General features: G+C 37.8%; 1 protein-coding gene across 3 annotated transcripts in view; it reads right to left on the reverse strand.

Annotated features, from left to right (window-relative positions):
* The window catches only part of LOC119424852 (spermatid perinuclear RNA binding protein), a 101,934-nt gene that overhangs the window by 66,708 nt on the left and 16,194 nt on the right, over nt 1-19,032 (reverse strand). For all 3 annotated transcript variants that reach the window (XM_037692360.1, XM_037692359.1, XM_037692358.1), the window contains exon 2: nt 689-779. The gene's annotated coding sequence lies outside the window, so the exon portion shown is untranslated. The remainder of the gene's footprint in view (nt 1-688; nt 780-19,032) is intronic.

Raw genomic sequence — 19,032 nt, forward strand, 5'->3', positions numbered from 1 at the left:
AAGCTGATGAACCAGGGCTACAAAGTATTAGGAAATGATGTGATTCAATATTAATGTAGAATATTGTGATGGATATATCAGTTGCAATAAAACCATATATGTCATAAATTGTACTGGATTGCCATATACGTATTTTTTAGGGATGCACGATATTATTGGCATGGTATTGGTATCAGCTGATATTAGCGATAAAGTTAAATATCGGACATTCCATCAAAATAACTCGCCAATACAAAAGGCGTTGTTTTATATGTGTATATATATTTCTTTTGTTTTATATGTGTATATATATTTATTTTCACGGTGATAGTTAAATACCAAGAAATTTTCTGTATATTATACAGCTGTAAAGCAAACTGATAACTGAGTAACTGTTGTAAAAGCCTTCCAGAAAAACATTAACATATGAAGGAAAAAAGTTTATAATTTGAAGGAGTGCAGTTCATATTTACACTTACACAACCACCACACATGTACAATAAAACTGTGTTTAAGTGAAATTCAGTCCTTTAAGTTTTACTAATTTCTGTCAAGATGCGACACCCGTTTTTCATTTTACGTTAACACAGGTAAACTTTTCTTTTTACTTTTTGAGCTAATCTTACATTCAAAGGACAAAGTGACAACTCAAGGTTCAGTTCTGTAGGTATACATAAAAAAAGAAGAGGTGCTTTTTTAATCAACTTACCTTTCTCTGTTTTCTCTTCCACCCTCTTATTGTGTCAGTCAATCAGTCCAGTGTCACTCTGTGGAGTCGGACAGGGTCACCTTGAGTTTACCTGAAAAACAAATTTAAAGTTAGATCAGACTGACTGCACTTATAGCTCAGATCATCAAGTGGCAGCCAACACTTCAAATTCAGCCCACAAGCTCATTAAATTATGAATAAATTACACATGGCAGGAATTAGTTTTAGCCTAGCTCAGAAAGAGTTAATAAGAGTGGCTTTGTCACTCCGAGGGTTGCTCACGTGAGCAGCCCTGACCCAGATGTTAAACATGGCAGTGAATGAACGTTCAGGTGAGCAGCTTGTAGAAATGTGGCTGCTCAGCTCAGCAGCATGTAAGGACACTAAAAAAATGCACTTCAGAGTCACACACATAATTATGTTTCTAGAAAATCCTTGCTAAATGAATACATCTTTTATTGTCAAAAAGGGTTTAGACATCTACAAAGTATTTTTTATATATACATGCGGTATGTTCTATTTAACCTAGACATCTATGGACACTTAAAGGTCATCCAGATTCCTTTTGAACCCAGATATGCTCATAGGGCCTTGAGCCCTGTAAGGCGCACTGAACTCCCTAAATGGGCAGTCGCTGTAAGAAAATAATAAAATCCTGCAAAAGGAGGTGTTAAAGCAAGTTAATATATCTGTTCAAAGTGAACAAAATTAGCATCAGTGAGCTGAGTAGTAATTAGAAGGGAAATTAACCACTGGTGTAAAGGTTTCTTTCTGTGAGCTTATGTTGCATTTTAAGAATAAGAAAACGTAGGAAATAGGTTTATCTTAGGGATGTGCGATATTATCGACATGGTATCGGCCGATATTAGCGATAAAGTTAAATATCGGACATTGGCCATGCCATCAAAATAACTCACCGATATAAAAGGCTTCTGTTTTAAGTTAATTTTTGATTTAATAAACTGTCAAGTATATCTATTCATGCACTACTACTTGTGCACTTTTCACTTGTAGCTTGTGACCAGGTTGAGTTGAGATTTGAGAAAATTGACAAATTTGCACTGTTTGAGTGTTGTCATCGTGTTAGAGAGTAAATGTCATGAATAAATTTGACATTAAACATAATCCAAGTTGAAGTGTTACACTTTTTGGCATCTGCATTTGGTAGCAGGCCAAACTGACAAAGACCATGCAGAATAATGTAGTATTTTAATTCCAGAGAAAGCCATGTAGTTTCTGTAAGTAGGTTAGGAAAAAAATATATATCGGTATTGGTATCGGTATCGGTTATGGGTCAAATAAGTTTTAACAAATCGGGTTATCGGCCAAAAATCCAATATCGTGCATCCCTAGTTTATCTTTAAAAAAGGAACAAGACAAAAGGAACAAGACAAAGTGACTCATAGCAGCATAAAAATAAAAAAAAACTAAAACAGATTAGCCACATAGCACTTTAAGAACATTACATCACATACCTCCACTTGAGTTACATAAACACAGCTAAGAAGGCAGAGGTCAAAGGGTGAGGCTGTACATCGTAACAAATTGTCAAAAATAAATACATACATGGTTTGGGACTTGGTGCTGATCTAAAACTGCTGAATATTTATTGTTTAATCATGCAACACAAGTTATAATTGAAGGAGTTCTATTTAATAGCCTTGCTTGGTTTCATTTGCACCACTATAAATCAATAAAACCAATGCACACTGCCAAAACACTTAATGACATTAGACTATTTTATATGGTTATTTGTGCATTTAAAAGATGGATTAACATTGTAGATGCTGGAATAATTCTAGAGCATAAACCACACAGTGTTCATTGATCAATAAATCAAAACATCCATCAACACGTGTCCGTCTCTGTGTGCTGTGAAAAACTAGATAAAAACAAGTTGAGGATGGCACGCCTTTCCACAAACATGAGACGGTGGTGTCTGACGGCCAAAAATCAAACCAAAGCAAATATATTGTATTTACTATGAGTCGTTGGGGGAAAAATAAGACAAAAGTCACATTTCAAAGAACAGGGCAAGGGCGAGGTGGGTGTTGTTTGGTTGTTGCAGTTCTGCAAGACAAACTGGTTCCAGGTCTATTCAAAGTGCTGACACACGCTCACATGCAACACATAGAAAGATAATGCTGTGCAGCTCCACATGACTGACATATCAACAATGACAACACAAAAAGTCTCAGAGGGATCAAATTTGTGTGTATCTGGAAGGTTTTTGTGACCCAATACTGCTGCGAGTTTTAAAGACAGTCAGATTTAGCCATGTTGTCACTATTGTTGATTTACTCATTTTACACTTAAATTTGTATTAAAATACTTAATATTTCAGACTTTAAATGTAAAAATAAATTACTTGAATTGCTTTGTTATTAGAAGCATTTTTATGACTGCATAAGATTTGTATCCTGCAGAAAACACTTTTTAAATAATTATTTCACCTCATGGCATCATCTCAAAAAATGTACTTTATTTCTTGTCTGGTTTGGTACACCTAAAAAAGTGATTCTACCTAATTCTGACTAAGAAAAAAAATAGTGGATTTCTAAATAAATAATTTCAATAAATAATTTGTAAAAAGCTTTAATGTGTTCCAAGTTTAAAACAGATTGACATAAATTTTTTAAGTTTTACACATCCATCCATCCATCCATTATCTTTTACCCGCTTCTTCCTGGACGGGACGGGACCCTGGACGGGTCTCAAGTCCATCACAGGGACACATAGAGACAAACGAGACAAACAACCATTCACTCTCTCACTCACACCTAGGGACAATTTACAGTTACCAGTCAGCCTAACATGCATGTTTTTGGTATGTGGGAGGAAACCCGAGTACCCGGAGAAAACCCACGCATGCACGAAGAGAACATGCAAACTCCACCCAGAAAGGCCCCTGGACCGGGATTTAAACCAGGGACCTGCTTGCTGAGAGGCAGCAGCTCTACCAGTTGTGCTGCCATGCAGAATAATGTAGAATTTTAATTCCACAGCACAGAAAGCTATGTAGTCTCTTTAAGTAGATCTAGGGAAAAATCTATCTGTACTGGTATCGGTTATTGGCCAAATAAGTTTTAACATATTGGCATATCGGATATTGGCCAAAAATCCAAATATTGTGCATCCCTAGTAATACTTATGCACAGTATTGAGCCACATATTTGAATTAGCTCTCCCCCAACAGATCATCTCGGCAGGGGTTAATGAAGACGTACAGTACTGTCAGGTAACAATTTCTAATGGCTGGCAAATCATCTCAAATTTGTGCTAAAATGAAATGGGGGGGGGGGGTGTGTTTCCTTCTGTCTGCAGCATTATTTAATTTGCCAATCCTTCACATCTCTGTTGTAAATTGTTAAAGATAATGAGAAAAATCTGGGTGTCAAACTGAGATGCGATGGTGAAACGAAGCATAAACACAGATATTGTTTTATGCTGCAGCAGGTGGTGAAGACACTTGACTCAGTAAATAAAAACACAGCCAGTAAAATATTCAGCTTGTTAGTCACAGCGTGTAAACATTACTGCTATTTGAGCACAGAGGAATGTGACTAAAAACACACCTGTCTGGAAGCATTGGGGGGAAACAATATCCCAATAATCTCCAGTATGACCCACAGCAGTGATGTGTTTCCTTCAGAGCTCCAATTGAAGTCCACTCCATTATATATATTTTAAAAAAAAACTTACTGAATCAATTAGGGTCTTTTGAGACAAGTGTGTATTAAAGTGTGTCAATTTACTATCTAAATGTGACAATATAGACAATTCAAAAGGTCATTGATATCCTCTAATGCAGCAGAAAGCCCTGGAAAGAGCTCCGTTTCTATAATTGATCAAGATCTGAGACAAGTTGGACCTTAGATTCCCACTGATTCAGTCTTGGCTCTATGAATTAAATATATATATATATATATATAGACATGAAAACTAATTTTAGAAGAAGAAAAAAAAAAAAGAGTATGATTAGATGAAAGGGCTGACGCCCTTTCTTGTAGCAGATTTGAACGATGTGGAGATTGACAGAGAGAGAAACCAGCTGTACGTGGAGTGAAGGAGGTGTTAAGCATGAGGTTAAACCAGGTGAAGGGACACTCGAGATGTGAAACGGAGACTGAGAGCTGCCGGGGAGTTTCTGCACCGGGCCTGTTGTTCGGCATTGTTTTGGATCGGGAGGACTTTTGTTCTTCCTTCCACTCGGCAACTACAGCGATTTAAGCTCCTCCACATTCGGCCATTGCAGTGTAATTTACTGCTGACCACAGTGGCTTTATTCCCAGGGGCACGAGCGGAGATAAATTAAATGGCTTTTTTTCTTGTAGAGTAGATCATCTCGTAATCAATTTAACTGGATGAGAAATTTCCAAATTGAAAAACAGTCATCTGCTCTGCTATATATAAAAATGAATTGTTTTAAATGATCAAATTATACTGAAACTTTGATGGAATAAACACCGCAGGGTCTTACTAGTATCTCTCTCAAACACACACACAGATATCCTGACAAAGACATATTTATTTCTAAGAATTTGTGGAAACTGGACCATAAAACTTGTCAATCATTACAAATGTATGTATAACTCAAAGGTAAATTAACACTTTATCCCCATTCCACAGGAGTGCTGTAGTGGCGTCTGATTAAGATGTGGTTTTGGTCCCAACGAGGATTGCTGGTCTTCACAAGGGTAATGATTTCCATAAGAAAAAAAATCCAGTGAGGAAATTAAAATGCATAAACGCAACAAAATGATAAACAGTTTTTAAATTGAGTTTGAAACAACACTCGCCCTCGATTCTCTGAAGGCCCAAAGTCCAATTAGAATTGCACCAACTTCTGTTAGGAAAGGAAGACAATGTAATGCTTTTTCAGCACTACTGCACAAAGGATTTCTCACTTCCTTAGTCTGCAGAGACAAAAAATATAATAAATAAAAAAATAGTGCCATCTGGAATGAAAAACGTGGAGCGGTAACTTAAAAAAAATCTCCTATTTTATCTCACCTTGGTCACATTTATTTTTTACCAAATCTGTTAGGTGTGACAAAACTTGTATCTACATGTACATTCAAAAGAAGACATTTGCACTTCAGAAAAGCTAATAAACACCCAACAAGCCCCAGCTGAGAGCAAATCTCCAATATCTACAATTCAGTTTACAGAACAGATCTTTTAAAAATTTTACTGTTTTTCCACCTAAATGTGCAATACAAGATAGAAGTTTTAGGCACAAACAATAAATCAGTTTTGAATGCAGATTTTTGAAAAGATCATTTGCTTTTCATCTGCGTAAAATACCGTAATTGCTGCCATACGTGTCGCTTCACCGTACAAGCCTCATCTATTATTCGTCACCGCTGACCACCCAGAAACGTGGGACAGTGTTGTGCCAAAAATCAATTGGCTGCCAAATGGCAGCCGCAGGAGTGTGCACGAGAGGACTTACAAGAATTTAACAAGATTAATACTTAAAAACAATTATTTGCTTGCTCAAAATTATAGTAAATGGTGTGTCTCTAATTTTTCCTTAATAAATTCACTTTTATGGTCAAATCAGCTGCATTTCTCCTGGGCGACGCGGTGAAATGCTGCTGATTTGACGTTTGCTCCAGGAGTTTCGGAGTGAGACGAAGGTGGCTTGTATGGCAAGCCAAGTGTCTCAATAATATCCGCTTTTCCCTATTAATGGGACACTTGGCTTGCCATATTGGTCGAGGGCCCTCTAGCAGCTGAAAACGGTAGTGTTCAATATTTTCCATGTCAGAATGAATGAAATCGTCAGATCTCAGCCAAAAATTGGGTTATAAATATGGGAAAAAATGTAAATAAGTCGTTTCACCATTTAAGTCGCAGGTCATGCAAATTTATGCAAAAAGGTGCGACTTATATGTAGGCCTGTCGCAATAAACAAATCAATTAATCGCATGATAAATGAAAATTATCAACCTCATTTTCATTTATCGGTTTTATCTTTTCTTCATGTCTCTCTCAGTACTGAAGACACTGGATGACAAAAAGCTAAACTCTGGTGATCTTCAATGACCCCTCCCTTTCTCTTTTCTCTTTAAAACCGTTCTAACCATCCAAAATTGCATTTTTGGATCGTTAAAAGCAGCTAAGCTGAGAAGGTAAGCTATGAGCTAAGCTAACAGGCTGACCTCGGGAAAAAAAACTCTGGCTTGTCGAAGCTCCAAAATTCACGGTTGAATCCCATGCCTTCATATAAAATGTTGTTTTTCTCTGCAAAAAGAAGCTGAGAACTTGTTTACTGAGTTTTTTTTAATTTATTATTAAAAGCTTTGTGTGAAAAATGCTATGCTAAAGAGCTCAAACCACACAGAGTGTCTGGACGTTTGAGAACTGAAGAGACAGCCCATGTCACGTCAAGAGGCCTCACTCCCATTTTTCTTCAAGAGACACGCTGCTCACTCCCTCACTATCCATCCTTCGGTTCAAACAGTCTTATACTGCCATCTGGTGGTCGAAAAAAGGTACTATATGCAAAACAAATTAAACTTATTCTTAAATTTGACAATATTTACCAATTATTACCAAATTTCAAACAATATTATCAATTATCACAATAACTTTTGAGACAATTAATCGACCAGCAAAATTTGTTATCGTGACAGGCCTACTTATAAAGCGAAAAGTACGATAATCACTGGCCAGCTTTTATTACTGAAAAGTGGGTGCAGCTGACCCATCAGGAACCACACAGATTATAAAGTTTACTGTGGAAAAAACAAAAACATCCTTGTTCCACTGGTAGAAACAAAAAAATAGAACCATACTGAGTAAAATAGTCATTATGTACAGTTACTCTGAACGTACCCACCACAGCAGCAGTATGTATAGTATTTTTTCTGTGCATCAAAGATTTTCTAATTGTTGGTCTTGAAACTTTTTTTTTTATTTTAATTAAAAAAAAATTTTTTAAAACATTTCCTTCAAGTATCTTTAATAAATTAGTTTCATTTTAGGAGCTTAACGGAGACAAACAGCCATTTGCGGAGATGAACATTTACACATTAAGTCAAGTAGATGGTAAAAACTGCCTTTTAGATTCATGCTGCGTAAATCAACCAACAAAGACACTCTGTATGGATGTGCCACTAAGAGATGACACCGTGGAAATCCTTTATAACAATATACATCTAACTGAATGTAGAAACGATAAATATAGCATCTTTATAACTTGCAAAAGCTGACAAGTGATTTAGTAGCAAGCATTAAAAGTCTTGCATCTTGGTCTTGCATGTTTTGGTTGAAACATTCCATTATATACAGAAAACACTGAATACAGAGATAAAAACTGACTTTGTAATATAAAGAGCGACTGAAGATACTTAACGCCGACTCAAATCCAATCAAAACTAGATCTCCCCCAAAGACTGAATATGAACATTAAGCCCAGTTATGCGATTATATTAGGCTATTATATGGTCTATTTGATGTCACATCCACTGTGCAGCTGCTTTGTATCTCCCCTGTGAAGTGTTTCCTTCCATTCAATTAGCTACGCAAGTGTTTGCAACTAATAGATATGATTCAGCCTTTTTTTCAAGTTTTTGGGCCACAGTGAGTAACTGGTGAATAAACTCTTCAAACAGCTCATATCGGTCTGACATAGAGCTCAAACAGAACAAGAAAAAGGCAGGCAGACAGGAAAATAGATATGGAAAAACAGCTTTGAGACTCCATTTATCTCAGCTGCACTTGTATCAATACACACAAATGATAAAGACTGACTAAAACTTGCCCCAGGCTTCAGACAGTGGATTTTAACAGCGGAGCTTAAAAACTCGAATCCTTTTACCCAATCGTTTTTCCTCCTTCTTGGTTGTCATAGTTACAGCCTGCCTTCTTGCCTGTACTTTGGGAAGGGTGAGACTAACATTGAGTCAGTGATATGTGTGGTAAACGCACCAGGAAGGGTCTCGGCACCTTCCATCTACTGAGCTTAGACGCACTCAGACTCTCAGATGGAAAGGTGCGAGAGCTGAAAGGTGAGCCGCGCTGAAATACCTGCTGTTGTGACTTCGCACGTGTCGTTTAGTTCGGCGCTGAAATAAATTACCAAAAAAAAAAAAAAAAAGACTTCTATTTTAGTGCTGTGTCATGTCTAAACTACTAAAATATTAAAGGACTAGCATCCTTTGAAGGAATGCATCGTGGATGCACAAACAGCCTAAAGTAAATCGGTGGCTACAACAACAGTGTTTTGAACACGGACCCAAAACAAAGTGTTCCTGTGAAAAGTGGTACAGTTTCCATCGCCTACCTACAGATGAGGAATTAAGAAGAATGTTGCAAAAAAATCTGAATGTGAAGAGACCATCCAAAACGCTGTATATGTGCTCATTTCACTCTGTTGACAAACGACCGACGGAGGAAAACCTGCATCCTACTTTGTGGCTGGACCACAATAAACCACCAGAGAAGAGACGCCGGATCCTCAGATTGAAAACAATGTGATGAGAATATCAGGCATGATTTCAAATGTATGAAGGGCACAGCATACCTTTTTCATTCAAACTTTATTTATACAGGTTAGTCCCAATGAGCCTCAGGGACTCATTTACAAGAGACATCTGAAGTATTTATTATAGTATTTGTTCTTCTTCAGTATTCCAATTATCTTCGCAATTAACCCAAGCTTAGTGATGGAGTACTTTAAGGCTTTGGCTGGGCTCTACCTCTACTTTAAGGTAAATAAGTATGCCCCACGTCTTTTAACAAAATGTGACCAACTTTATTACCGGTGCTTAATTTGAGCTGGATCCTGCCGGAAGAAGAGACGGGAACTCTCTCATATTGACCCGTGTGCGTTCCGGCAACTGTTTGCTCGGATCCAGCAACTCAAATCTCCACCCTTAAAAATACAAAGTAATCACGCATTTTAATTTTGATTATTTATAAAAAATACAACGAGAGGAGACATTGCCCCGTTTGTGGAGTGGATGTTCCAGCCGCACTACGCGCACCAGCTCGCGCACACGGTCCTGCCCAGCAGAGACACAGATCGCATATCCCGTGGGGATGAGCGTCTTCGTCCACCTTCAGCTGTGCGCCCTGCAGACAGTGCACGTTTTACGCACAGGAGCATCTCCAGACAGCTCTGCAGAGAGCGCGCACAACTGCTGATGTGTCGGAACTCCTGCATACATTTCAGACATAATAAATAAAAAAGCTTACAGTAAAAAATAAAATAAAATAAATATGAGTGAAATGTTTGATGTGCATTATTCACATTACATCACGTTTCAAAACAGTGGCTCTAATGTGTCACAATAACAGCGATCAAAATGTTGAAAAGATCGTCCAATTTATTATCTAAAATAAATGGATGGATAGATGATTGTCCTTAGCTGGACAACTGAGAATTGATTCACCTCAAGGCAATGGTAATCGAGATTGGAGTAGGAGCAGCAACAACGCACAGGACTGAATTCAGCTGAGAAGAATTCAAGTCGAACAGCGAAGTGTGTTTTCACTTCAGATACCGATGTCTACGTGGTTGTTTTTGTTTGGGTTTTTTTTTGTTTTGGGACAATCTCGACCCGATACCGATCCGATGCATAAAACAGTGCTGAATTAACAAAAATGGCTAAATCATGTCATCTGGACCCGTTTCTGAAACAGGTCCAGATGACATGATTTAGCCATTTTTGTTGTCTACCTGGATGTTTGAGCTTACAAACCGAATGCTGAATTAACTTAAAACATTTGGGTTTTTTTAAACACAGACATGAATGTACTGAATTACAAAATTTATTGAAAACTCTGCACCATAACAGCACACCTAAACACACCAAGAGCTTCACAAGCTTGGTCAAACATGTAAAAACAACACAACTTTAATTTGTTTAGTCAGTTCGCTAGCACGTGACGTCACTCAAAGCACAAAGCATAGAATTAGAGTGAATAGATGTGCCCAGTCACGGATCGTCACATTGTCACTGATACCCGCTCCAGAAGTTTTTCGATGACGATACCAATACCGATATTTGTATCAGATCGGTGCATCGGGGGGTTTAGGACACTTGACAGAAAAGGAGCTGCTCTATTCACACACAGCTTGTTGTTGTTGCTCTCTAACATGGTCATTTCAATTTAACCTTTATTCATACAGGTTGTTAGTCTCATTGAACCTTGAGGACTAATTTACAAGAGAGAGCTGTTTTAAATCAATTTAATCAAATGTTTACAGATGTTTAACAACCCGTTTAAAAAACACCAAAATGCAGGAAATGGTGTCATTTTTTTCCAAATTTTCTGGCGAGCACCCACGGACACCACCGGACCACCTGCTATTTGGGTTCCAGCATCAATCGGTTTACAAATTAAGCCCTGCTTATTACTGTGTACTAATAAGCCTCCGCGATTTTCAGGTTCTTCATCGCTTCACCATTGGAAGCAACCGAGTCAATGAAATAGCTAAATATGCTAGTGTACGTAATCTGCGGCCATTTCTTCAGGTCGTCCTCCCATCCCACGCCCGCAGTAGGCACCGGTATGATTATACTGCCCAGTTTGAGCTCTGACAGGTGGTGTTCCTACATGTTTAAATTAAATCCACAATGCTCGGAGAAACTACATTAGCTCGTTCCGTTAGCACATAAACAAATGCCGGTTCTGGTCCGTGCCGGAAGTTGTGCCCATAATTCATGCAAGGCAGCATGGGGGCTAGGAATAAGGTGGATAGACCGCTGTCCTTCATGGGTGTTTTCTAAGGTCAGTTGGCTGAGGTGGCCATCTTGAATTGGGTTGTCTGAGTATTTTATACAAGTTTCATTAAAATTCACACAACAAACTTTAATGAAAATATCTTGCTAACCAACAGGCAAAACAGAACATTTAATGGAAAATTTGAAACATATTGTTTCTGTAGCTTTACAGATTGGTTCGGTAGTTTTACGGTACCTTCCAGAATCAATGTAAAGTTAGAAGGTTTTGAACAATTGGTAACACATAAGAATGCTGTGGAGCTGCTATGCATCAGAGCAGGCAAAGAAAGATTATGTAAAGTGTGTGTACAAAGAGAGAGGTAACCCCAGAGACTGAATGAACCCACTACTGCTCCTGTAGACCTGCAGATCAGCAAAGTTAGGATGCAACTGTGCGTGCCCTTGATGTTTGTGTCCTCAGACGTGTGAACTACACCAGATGGCACCTTTCAGCAGTGTGTGTGTGTGTTCTGTATCAGGCTGATGACAAGGATGATACAAACACTTGAGGATAAACGCAGCAATACAAACTTCCGCCATCTGGACGCCAGCAGACAAATATAAACACAGGTTTTTCTTTTTCTACCATTTCTTTATCTCCCCGCGGTGTACAACTTTTCTCTGTGTTCTAGCTCTGTGTATTTCTGCTATCCATCATCATTAGGAGGCCAGAAGATGGCCTGTCTACACACTCTGTCCTTACACTCTCTGGAGAGGAGAGAGAAGGTAAAGTGGGTGGTGAAGGGTGAGTTATAGGGCATTAAAGAAGTTCTGTAGAAAAGTTAAAATACTAGTTGCTTCAGTGATTTAACGTCATTACCATTTACACAGTAATCATGAATATGTACAATTATAAAAAATATAAATTTGAATAAACAAAAGCACAATTGACAAGATCGTTTTTTTGCTTATTTTAAACTTTTATGTCAGTATTAAACAATCCAAGCTGTAGTTTGTGTGAAACATGTCAGAGTTGATCAATCCTTACATCCTTAAAAGGAAGATGGAAGGATCAAAGCCGAAGGAGCTAAATATAGAAATGGGGAGGAAAAGCAAAGGATGATACAACACGAACGGGTGGCAAATCGCTAGGATGGAGGCTGAGGAGGAGGAGTGAAGGGAAACATACGGATGGAAGGGAGGACGATCAGAGGACAAAGTATTGTCTCCTGGTAATATGTAAAAATAACTCTGCTGCTTGCTGCGCGGTGAAGGAGCTAACTGGGTCAGAGAATTCCCACTGAAAGAGACGAGAGAGAAAGGAAAAGGTACTGGTACCGCATTGATTCAGTCGGTGGTATCAGTCAGACACAAGCCACTTCACTTAAACACTGTTAGGGATAATAAGTCCAACAGTGTACTTCTATTTCACATATTTGTACACTAATCTATCCATACAATCATTTATCTCATCTCAAGTTCTTTCATTACACCCATTCCTGCACTCTCTCTTTTTTATAAAAATATTTTTTTCCAACAGAACCCACACCTACTGTAGTGGTTAAAATGAAATGTACAAAACTTTGTAAGACCTAATTATTCATATACAAATATGTTCTCCAATTACAAAATAAGCCGAAAAACAAGACATGTACTGAACTTGAGGAAATGATGTCGAGACAGATTGATAATCTGGCTGAAATAAAAAGAATGTATTACTTTATTCATGTACCTAACATTATCAGCAACAAAAATTCAACCTGATGGTCACAGCATGTTATAATTGTAACATTGGTCTTCATTAGTGTCATTTTATTTTAGATTTACTCCAACATAATAAGACGCTAAAGCTCAAGAAATAGTCTTTTTAGTTTGGCTTTTAGGTAAATTAAAGTTTTTATGTCTTTTTACTTTCAAATTTGACCCGATTTTAGATTTATCGTCTGTTTAGCTTATCTGGGCTTCTCTTTTGGTTCCAAATACAATTTATGCTAATTAATTTATTTTAATTGGGTGATTTCATATGTATTACATGTATATTTTTGTTTGTATGTATTTTTTTGTTATTGTACTCCTTTATGAACTTAATTTGATACAGGCTTCTGTATTTTTTATTGTTCTATTGCTACATCTGGTTTTCCGTCAATTAATAAAATTCTACCCATTCAGTTCTTTAATTCCTGCATATTACAACTAATGCTTGTCTTTCACAATCAGAATTGTTTTTTCTTGCTCCCTTCAGCAATTGGGTTGGTCAATTTGGACCTTGTGATTCTCAGCTTTACAAATAAAGTCTCATTATGTAGCTCCATGGTTTTTATTTTGCAGTTAAAAGTCTATAATGTAAATTTCAGCCACGAATGTTTCATGTTCTGCTATGTTCCAGTTTTTTACTGTTGTCCCAACCATGTCCAAAGCTAGAAGAGAAACTCATAAACCAAGCAGTGTGCTCTTTTCAGCACTTTATGGCTGTAATTAAAAGTATATTGATGAAGAATGCTGCAAGCATATTTTGCAGAGCATTTTGCAGGCAACACTGCAGTAGCAACATTACAAGTCATTGAAGTCAAAACACAAATTATTATTACAACTACAATATTATTATATGGTAAGTGTACTAATATTGTCAAGAAAGTTCTATGTTAATGAACCTCTTGTCATTCTCCTTTTCTAACTCGTTTATACATTATTCCAGCAACAATATGATTTTTTTTATTTAGTTTTTTTAATGATTCGTCACAACAAATTAATTTAAATGACACCAATACTGGAAGTTTACTCGGAACAGAGCTTAAAATCATTAAGTGCTCGAGGCCTGAATAGATTAACCTGCAACGCTTGTCCAAAACGTGCATGGCTGATCTTACAGGCACCAGAAATAGCCTGAGCTGACCACGGCGTATGTAGAGCACTGCAGCAGTCCTTAAGATCCTGAGTCGTCGCACCTAAACCACCTGCCGGATTAGTGCTTGTAGAGGGGGGAAAAAAAACCTTTACGTGCTTAAACGTTCATGTGATGATCACATGAGTGGTGCAGGGTGTTGGCTTATCCATATTTATAAGGGGGAGAACTGCAGGTAAATAAATCCAACATAAATCCTAATGTTGCAGTGGTGCACTGCAGACTTTTGAGAGAAAAAAGGCACAAAATTCAGATTTAATCACTGCATGAACACAATATTATCCTTGTTACACTGGGGCTGGATGAAGGGACACTGCACCACAGTGTCGCCACAGCAAAAAACACAGAGGGCTGCACTATGTAGCTGTTGACGTCTATAAGTCTTTTGTATGATTTTGTGTTGCAGAAAATAAAAAGATACATTATACAAGTTGGAAACTATTGATACATTTTGTCTCATTTGTCAAACAGAAGTGAAGACAGAAAAAAAGACAACTTATTATCAGCACATTTAAAATAACAGATTCTTCATAGGTGCAGCTTTTACAAACTATTATGCGAGTGCAGATAAGACACGTTCATACACACTTTTTTGGTTTTACTTTTTGAATGCTCGGCTCTAAAAACCTACATTAACTAAATAAGCTGCTTCTGTATATTTCTGAAGGCAAACAAAGTTTTTGTTTGGACTCCAGTAACAGAAAAGTTGAAAGTCCAAAAAGTATTGAGCTATAAAATCAGTTTATGACCGACAGTGAGGGGTAGTAAATCTAAAAAAACTTTTTCTCAGGCAGACTTTGCTCTTTAAGGCATATTTTGCCAAGTCTTTTACATCGAGTTTACAACCCGTCTGACTAAGGAATTCTGATACATCAACATAATACTCTTACATATTCACAAGAACCGTGAAGAAATAGATCCACAAAGTCAAAAATGACATTTCTGCCTTTAATAAAAGCTGTAAGTGACATGACGATTTAATTTACAAAAAGCTTTAGGTTACACTGGAACAAATCAGGTCACATACTTTAAGAGTATGTAAACACAGATTTATGATTTTTGAACACTGAACAAAGAAAATGTGCATCTTCTTACCATTTTATTTTTATTTTATACACTGGGCCTGTCTGCATTCAAGACCACTATGTCACTAAGGAAAGGAACATCTGGGTTTCCCTCTCAGTTGTATCTATGCGAGATGGACTGAAAATGTAATTCAATAAGATCAAACTAGTAATTGCAGCACCACAGAGGGCAAACAACCCCTAGTAAAGATGACACCTATCAAAGATCAATAATAATTTTTAAAAAAATCAGTGCAATATTTGCCAAACTGTAGAAATAACTATGCCAACACACCGCAGTTTAAAAGCTGCACGTGACCTTTCACAACAGTGAAGGCTCATTTTACAAGTTACACAAAATAGTTTGTAGAGTTGTTTTAAATTCAGAAACTAAGCAGAAACTCCATGAGAAATATAATTTGGTAAGGTAGTTGCAACCTTGCATCAAAAGTCAGGTCCAACATCCGACTTTAAAATAATGTGATGTCTTGATTATCATTACCGTATTTTCCGCCGTACACGTCGCACTGCTGTATAAGTTGCATCAGTCCAAATCTGTCTAATAAGGCGGAAAAAAGCATAAATATGTCACGTCGTCGTATACATCACATCTATTATGCGTCACCGCTGACGCGTCGCGTTTGTTACGAGTCATCGCTGACCACCTGGAAATGTGGGCCGGTGTTGTGCCAAGAATCAATTGGCTGCCAAATGGCGGCCACGGGAGTGTGCACGGGGGGACTTTAACAAGAATTTTAAAAGGTTAACACTTAAAAACAATTGTTTGTTTGCTCTAAATTATAGTAAAGGTGTGTCTCAGTTGAATGTTTCCTTAGTAAATGCACTATGATGGTCAAATCAGCTGCATTTCAAAAGCCGATTCGCGGAAGTGGGAACACGCAAAAGGATGACTCGCTGTGCATTTGTTCGAAAGTTAACAAGATAACCACCTAAAAACAATTATTTGATTTCTCAAAACTATAGTAAAGGTGTGTCTCAGTTTAACTTTTCCTTAATAAATGCGCTGTAATGGTCAAATCAGCTGCATTTCACCTGGGCGGCGCAGTGAAATGTCGTTTGCTCCAGGAGTTCCGGAGCGAGACGAAGGTGGCTTTGTATGGCAAGCCAAGTGTCTCCTTAATAGCCGCTTTTACCTATTAATGAGACACTTGGCTTGCCATACTAGTCAAGGGCCCTCTAGCAACTGAAAATGATGGTGTTGAATATTTTCCATGTCAGAATGAATGAAATCATCAGATCTCAGCCAAAAATTGGGTTATAAGTATGTGAATAGATCCATCTATATCTATATATATATATAGATAGATATATATGTGTGTGTGTCACTTTGCTGTATAAGTCGCAAACATGCTAATTTATGCAAAAAAACTGCGACTTATACGTCAGAAAATTTGGTAGTTTATTGATAAGACAGAAATGACTTCTGGTCCAACACTGTCAATGCAGATTTATTATATTTCAAACATACAGCTTAATCTAATTTCATTGCCAAAATTATACTACTTGCATTGGATTTTAATTCAAATGTACTGATCATTTAAAAAAAATCACAGCACAATAGGGCTGCACAATATTGAAAAAAACTTGCAATGTTTTTTTTCGATTTTTGTGATGAACTTTCCTCACTTAATACGTTCATTTCTGTCATCGTCACACCAGGTGTGAACATCAAGGCCAGTAAAAGTCTGCTGGACTAAACATGCAGAAAATGAATACATATTGGAAATGTAATAATCTATGACTTATTGCAGTCCAAGAAGTCCTTTGGAATATCGGTATTGTGCAGATATTGCAATAACAATAAATTTGCGATGCATTGTGTATTACTATCCAGTAAAAGTTGTTAATCTCTTATGACAGTTTGGTCAGACTAGCACAGAGTGAGCAATAACAGAAGGTGAGTGTCGGCTAATTTTATCCACAATCATGGCAGGATGTCACTGGTTTGCCACTTTATATGCACACAAACTCAGTCTGCAAGCTAAAGTAGGTAGAGTGTGCTTCCCTTCCTGACAGTATCAGGCAGTCTGATGTTTGTTTGCAGTATAACTCATTGTTTGTGGTAAAACAGCTTCCTATTTATGGAAACTTCAAACTGAGTCGATCCTTCATAAAATCTGTCAGCTGGGCTTCTGATCGCAGGTGCACGCTCAAGCCTGCAGTGTGTTTAAAAAGGTAAGAAGCAACTTGGTATATATGTGAGAGCTGCCTGACTCCAGCTCTATTGATGACGGGTTTGAAGGGTTAGATGGACACGAGGTTGAAATTCACACTCCAGTTACAAAATCACTGCCTGTAACAACTTAAAGTGAGCAGATTAGTGATAAAACATTGTTTGCTGTTGATTTAAAAACATTCAAACTGCTTTAAAGATCATCAAACTTTACCACGTTTAACCGCAATTTATAAATTAATTTTACTTTAAAACTGTAACATTTTGATTTTTGGTGTTTAAACACAAGAGCCCTGAAGATTAAAACTCACACACTTTTTACTATAATCTCATATTATACATACATATATATATATATATATATATATATATACACATATATATATATATATATAATTACAGTTTAAATAATTAAATATATATATATTTTTCATTTACCTTTATTTATTCAGGTAGTCTCATTGAGCCACGAGAACTCATTTTCAAGAGAGACCTGTTTAGGGAGCAGATGGGGGTTAAGGACCTTGCTCATGGGCCCAGAGTGGGGCAAATGAGGGTGGGGGCAAGTGTGGGTGCTTCACCTACCCCACCCACATTTTATCTTTAATGTTGTCGGTACCAGGGCGTGAACCGGCGATCTTCCGATCACAGGTCCACCTTCTCTAACCTCTGCGCCACCACTCCCCCTATATGTCTAAAAAAAAGTAAAATAAATTCACATTATTCCATTTACTTTATTTTCCTAAGTTTTATACCCTAGCCTGCTGGTATTTCAGCATCTTGTTACTCAAAATAATCAGCTGAGAAATTAACTTAATGCCAAAAGCTAGTAATGATAAACAATTTGATCAGGTAGGAAAAGGCATGGACATGGCTTAATAAATCTGACTAAACAGATTTTTGCACATGAACCTATACCCTCCTCTCTTGTCCTTCCCTTCTTCTTTACAGCTTCACACACACGCACACACACACACAGAGCTGACTGAGAGGTGGCTGTGCATACAGTCAGGCAGACTGATGTGTCTGCTGGAGTGAGAAGATGAAAAGATCTCAGAGGAAATACGGTGGCGCTTCACAGCGAGCGCTGTGTGTCGGCTCTCTAGCATGTATGATTGTCAGGAAGAGTTCACTGCTCTGCTGCATCTTCTGCTTTTCACCCCGGTCTTCCCAGCCAGCACGCCAAACATGCTTGGATACAGCTAAGCAGCTTAAGGGCAAATAACAGGAATGTATTTGACTCCATAAACCCACATAAACACACTGGCCTGACTACGCATTATATCCATCCATCAATCTTCTACCGCTTATCTGTAATCGGGTCACAGGGGCAACAGGTCCAGGAGAGAAACCCAGACATCCCCAGTGACACTTTTCAGCTCATTCTGGGAGACCCTGAAGTGTTCCAGGCCAGAGAAGACGCACAATTCCTCCGACTTCTGGGTCTGGAAATCCTAAAGGGAGGTGTCCAGGAGGCGTTCTGATCAGATGCCTTAACCACCTCA

Source organism: Nematolebias whitei, chromosome 18 (genome assembly GCF_014905685.2).
Source record: "Nematolebias whitei isolate Nwh7 chromosome 18, NemWhi1, whole genome shotgun sequence".
NCBI classification, from domain to species: domain Eukaryota; kingdom Metazoa; phylum Chordata; class Actinopteri; order Cyprinodontiformes; family Rivulidae; genus Nematolebias; species Nematolebias whitei.